The following is a 6,213-nucleotide window of genomic DNA, read 5'->3' on the forward strand; positions in this document are numbered from 1 at the left end:
ACAAAAAATCAGCCTACTCTAAAACTTCTAACACCATGTTTACATGTTGAAGAATCGTGGACCGTCCATTTTTTGTAAACCATTTTTTATGGGGTTAGAAGTTTTAGAATGAGCTGATTTTTTTGTAAGGATGATTTCTTCACCATAGAGCTCATCCTTACCAAAAATCAACCCATTCCAAAACTTCTAACCCATATTAGATAAAACACGTAGATCAAATAGTAGGGTGCCGAACATGATATATATATATATAAAAGGTTTATAACTCAAATTTTGATAGGCTCACATTGCAGATTATTAATTATACAACTTGTTTAAATCTCACATTTCATGAATGGGGAGCCTTCAGTAGACAATCTTAGGGAGACAATGTTTGGGAGACAAAATTTGTCCTATATAACTTCAAAATATTTGAATTGGGCTGATTTTTTGTGAGAATGATGTATATGGTAAGGAGATCATCATCAAAATAATCAACACAACTTGAAACTTCAACCTCATCAAAAGGGGTTTACAAAGTTGAAGAATTGTGGATCATTTATTTTTATTGTTAATTTATAAATAATTTTTATGGGGTTAAAAGTTTCAAATTGGGCTGATTTTTTGTGAGGATGATCTCCTCACCATAGAGACCATCCTCAAGAAAAATCAGTCAAATCCAAAACTTTTAAGTCATATAGGACAAATTTTGTCTCCCAATGTTGTTCCCTTAAGATTGTTTGCAGAACACTACCCCTTATGAATTTATTCAACATCCAAAATCAAGTCTTTCATATTTTTACTATTTTTTACTCACTAACTGGAGTAAACATGATTTTTGATAAGTCATTGGTTATTCATTAGTACAAAAAAAACTTTAATTAGACAACGGTCTTTAAATGATGTCTATTCTACTAATGAAAAAATGTACGTAAAAGAAGATTTTACACATTTTTTTTTAAACTGGCATTAAAGTTCAAACATAAACCAATGTCTAAAGTCCCACACATTTTTTGTGTGATCCCTCCCATTGCAAAAACTATGCTTTAGATGTCATTTTTAAAAAAGTTGACGTCTATTTGAAAAAAGTGATGTCTAAAGTCTTTTTTACCGTAGTAATTGTATCTTGTGTCTGTTAAGTCTAGGAAACAACTTTTAAAAGAAAATACCAATAGGAAAATAGTAATAAAAACTCCTTTGAACATGTATAGTAGCATTTATTACTTATCTATTTTAATTATTTAAATGAGAGAAACTATATCGTACTAGATAGCTATGCTGCCAAGACATTGAATTGTGATCAAGATGTTGGTGTCATTGAAAAAATATATTTTCTCACTGTCATTTTTCAAGAAATTGATTTTAATGGTAAAACATTTTACCTAAGTACAATTTTTTTTTTCTATGAGACATCTATGATTCATCATGTAGAGTTAGAGTGGTCATTAAGTAGCTAATTAATGGTTAAATTCAAATTAAAAGCTAAGTAATAATTGGTTATTTCACTCTCAAATGGTTGCACACAAGGGTTTGGATATCAATATCATGATTGAAAAATGGAAGGAAGAAAGAGAAATGGAGGTTGAACTGTAAAGTGTATAGTGTGAATTAAAGAAGGAATGAGGATGAAGAGGAGTCTAGGGATGACTTAGAGAGAGATGGGCCTTGGTTGAGAAAGAAATGGAATCACAATGAGCAGGGCGGAGCCAGGATTTTGCTCATGTGGGGGCAACCAAGAGTAGAAATAGTTGTGTGGGCAATAGTGATAAATTTCTTTATCCGCTGCTCAAATCTGTCGCAATTGCATATTATTCTATGGAATTTGAAAACTCTTGTGGGGGCAAGTGCCCCCACTCTAAATCCGCCCCTGACAATGGGGCTATAGAAATTGGACCTTTGTGGACATTCCTCTCCGTGCAAAAGCAAAAAGCCTCTTCGCGCAAGAGCAGATTTTTGGAGCTTCTCACCAAAGAGTAAAAACCTCTTCATGCAAGTGTAGAAGTCCAACATTTCTGTGTAAAAGCAAAAAATCTGTCTGCGCAAGAGCAGATTTTTGGAGATTCTCACCAAAGAGTAAAAATCTCTCCATGCAAGAGCAAAAACATTAAGAAGTTCTATCAAAACATTTGCTAGCTCCCCGCATAGCAGAATTCGTCAAGGAGCTCTATCCAAATACAATGTAAGTACAGTTAAGGTTTCACTGTCAAATCCAACACATGCACATGAGAGCCTCTATAAAATCAAATATAGGAAGAGCCATGAGCTGCAACTGTATTCAAAGAAAAATAGTACATAATTCTTGTGGGCCTTGTTATGGACATTTTCTTTAAGGCTGATTGGTTTAGCCAGTTACTAAATGGGTCAGGCTACGTTTCAAGCCCAATTAAAAAATGTACCTATTTAAAGGCATGCCCTGTCCATTAATACCCATCGTACACATGGTTTTTAAATTCGTCAGAGACCGAGACATATCGCCTGAGTTAACTCGGTATCAGAGCTGAATGGGACCAACTCACAAAGTAATTTTTTGATCGAGATTTACGAGTCACGTTCAATTTTTTTATTTGTCTCACGAGACGTCTCAAACGTATCGAAAAACTCGTTCGAGACGACTCAGTATCGAAGCTGAACGAGACGAGATGAGATACTGAGTTTAAAAACCATGATCGTACATCCACCATGTCAGAATTCAGATAGAAGCATGGTTTTAAAAAGAGATATTCTATTGGCACACCAACTCTTACTTGCAACACACAAATCCTTTTGAAATTTAATGAATGGTCTACATGTAGTTTGGTGTGTTGTAAGTAAAAAATAACGTGTTAATAGAAGCCTTTTTCTGACTTAGCAAGAAAAAAAAAACCCTTTTCTAAAAAATCATCAAACACTACCTTGGTATTGTTTGCAAAGTAGACGATACATCATGGCCAAGATCTCTATTCTTCTTCTTCGTGGTTCACAAATGGTCAAAATTCCCTCATTTCACCCAACAAAATGAGGTGACTTACTCGCAAGTTTGATAGAGATAAAGTGTATGCATTATAATAATGTCCATGAGATACATTATATCAATACTATGGTATATCTCATCAAATATCTTGAAAATATTAGATTTGCATCAATTAAATATATTAGAATATTAAATTGATTGATTGTGGATATTTCAATTTATATAAATCCAATGGTCAAATGTAATCATCATCCAAGAATTTTAAATAAAATTTAAATTTCTTCAGAGTCGGCACAATATCAGTCGCAAACAAAATTATGCGTAAAACTGAGATTAAAGTCCCTTTGCATTATATATATTTTTAGAATGTAGTGATTCCCAAAGATTAAAAACCAAAAAAAAAAAAAAAAGTGGGGAGAAAACAACAGTGATGAATTTAGTGTGAGATGGGGGGCAGCCATTCCATCAGACCCGTGAGCGTTGAATAATATTGTATGGTGTTTGTTATTTCTCGTGACCCACGGACCACACTCACCACACTTAGATATAAACCACCGAAGTTTTTTCAGAAACCTAAATGCTCCTAATCTTCTACACAATGCCAGCTATGCCCAATGTCTCAGCCTTATCAAAAGACATTACCATGATGCAAAGTACCCCACAAGGACTCTTATGTCATAAAAGGAGATTACAAGGTCTCTGAAAAAAATTAGGTAGTGATATGTGTCTGAGCTTTATTTTGGGAAAGAACGTCAGTTTTTTAAACTCGAAAATTTGTCCTAACTTGGATTTCGACATAGTAGAGTCAACTCAGTGATTCACAAATTATCTAGAGTCTTTTATTTTATAATAATAATACAAAATTTTCATGACAAATGAAAAAATGTGAAAGATTAATGATAATCTAACACTGCTTCAGACGCTCTCATATGTTTTCTGACCTAGTAGTTACAAAATCATAAATCTTTTCTTGTGTATCTTGAGACAAATAATCTTATGATTTTATGATAAGAGTGTTTGAAAAAAAAAAAAAAAAAGAGCGTCAGATTATCATGACTCAAGGTGCAATGGCAAGAATCCATGATTTTGAGAAGTCTTCAATACTAGGAGCCAAACCGATTATTGAACCAAGTAGAGTGTATACTTAAATTGTGGTTGGACCACAATTTGGTTGGACCGGGTTTACATTTACTTAAAAAATGATTTTTTAAACTTAAATAACCTTCAATTAATTTCATAGAAAACGTACATTCACAAAACCTGTCGTTCACTAACAGAATCGATTTTATTCCAAAATACAGTCAAACATGGTCGGACCATGGTTCGGTCTGGTTTCGAAAACACGATAGGGTGTTCCGTGTTCACTAGTTAATGAGTTTTGAGTTGACTCGCCTCAGGAGACTGAAAAAGGAAAAGTAATATCAAACCAAACTTTACAATTTTCATTACTTATTGAACTTCAATAAATAGTACACATATTTAAGGATACCATAATCCTCAATTCTATGATAAATGGAACCATACAGACATACACACAAACAAACAAATTGAGAACTATGTCACTGGATTTGAACCCAAATTCCCTCACTAGGAATATCTTTGTGGACCACAAACAATAGATAATATCCAGATGGGGCAACCAAACCCGAATTTGGCATAGTCACCGCTACTTCATAAGTCGAAGGCGACGACACCATTGTACCACTTCCACCACCAACTACCAACAACCTATGATTCATGGAGAAGGAATGTGTCGTAAATGATGGAGCTACCATTGTCACTGATACCCCCTCTTGACTTAATGTACCTTTAGCCGTAAACCGAACCGCTAAACTTTGCCCATACTTGAGCTTAACTTGAGATGCTGGTGACACAATCTTGGGTCTCAAATTCGAAAAACCCGAATCCAAATAGTCTGGTGAGAATGCTTCTAATCTTAATTCTGTTGGATAAAGAACACCAAAGAAATTATAACCTACATGAGGATTGCTACCTCCTACAAGAACTCGGCCATCACGAAGTAAAATTGCTGTAGAATGATAAAGACGGGGTATCGTCGATGGGTTCTGTACTTCGAATCTAGACCCAGACGGGTTATCAGGTCGGTAAAGAACAGGTTTTAGTACTGGATTTTGACCCAATTCCCATCCTGCTGTCCCAGCTGAAACACCATTGATGATCAAAACATTGCCATTGGGAAGTAAGATCATGTCACCCATGGCTCTTGCTATGGGCATTGTCTCCATCGACCACTTAGGTGATTTATCTGTGATTTTGATTCTCCCACATGTACTTAAAGCTCCAATGAAATTCCCATTATTTGCTTGTTTGAACGATCCCTTGGGCGCACCACCACAGATTAGAACTTCAGCTTCTATTGATGTTTGCTGCAAATTCTTCAAAGGGAGTAGTACCGAAGAACCTGTGCTTGGGTAGCTTCGGGGATCACCTCCCGGAATTTGTGGGTACGTTCTTACAACGACGTTCTTGTTGTAATCGAGCAAAATTGCTCGATTATTTGCGAAGATAAATAAATTTCCATCCACATTAAGATGAACAAAAGGGTAGAGATTGTTCTCTTCATTTGGGTCATTTGTTTGGGCTAGAAATTGTAGAGAAAAGATCTTATTAGTTTGGGCGGATTTTGGATAAAATTCGTAATTGAATTGCCTACGACCACCTATCACTATAATCCGGCCGTCAGGTAGTATGTGATTAGTTGCGTACCATCGTCGTGCAATTAGTCCTAATGCAATCTCCTCCCAATCACAATCATTGCATGGACGAAAAATCCTGACCGCACGATCACCATCATTGAACCCACCAGTTTGGATCAGACGGCCATCAGAAGATAGTGCACCTGATGAACACCACACATCGGTTAGGACCGTAAGGGGTCTAATTGAATTAGCTAAAACATTGAACTCGACAGAGTGGGCAGTGCAATCTGTCTTCAAGGCCTGATCATTCGGGTCATTTCGACATTTTCCATTTGGTAACGAAAGGTTCGATAAACCGAAATCTGTTCGATCAAAGATGACGACACGATCATTGTTGAGTAGTTGCATGTGCATTGCTGTTATACCAATGTTTTTCTGTAAGAGTTCCCATTGTCCTCCGGCTGCGTGGGTCAGATTTCGATGATGAGTTCCGGCAATAAAGATTAGGTGCCATATTAAGAAAGAAAGAAACAGATTTGGATGATGGGTTCTAGTCATTCTTGGTTTGTGAGGATGGTGAAGACCTCCTTGGTGGTTTGTTGTCCTTAAAAATCAATGTGAGGT

The 6,213-nt window shown here is 35.9% G+C and overlaps 1 pseudogene; it reads right to left on the reverse strand.

Moving 5' to 3' along the window:
• Nucleotides 1-4,350: 4,350 nt before the first annotated feature.
• LOC147408830 (aldehyde oxidase GLOX1 pseudogene) lies at nt 4,351-6,213 on the reverse strand (annotated as a pseudogene).

Source organism: Akebia trifoliata, chromosome 2 (genome assembly GCF_017979445.1).
Source record: "Akebia trifoliata isolate Shusen 1 chromosome 2, ASM1797944v1, whole genome shotgun sequence".
NCBI classification, from domain to species: domain Eukaryota; kingdom Viridiplantae; phylum Streptophyta; class Magnoliopsida; order Ranunculales; family Lardizabalaceae; genus Akebia; species Akebia trifoliata.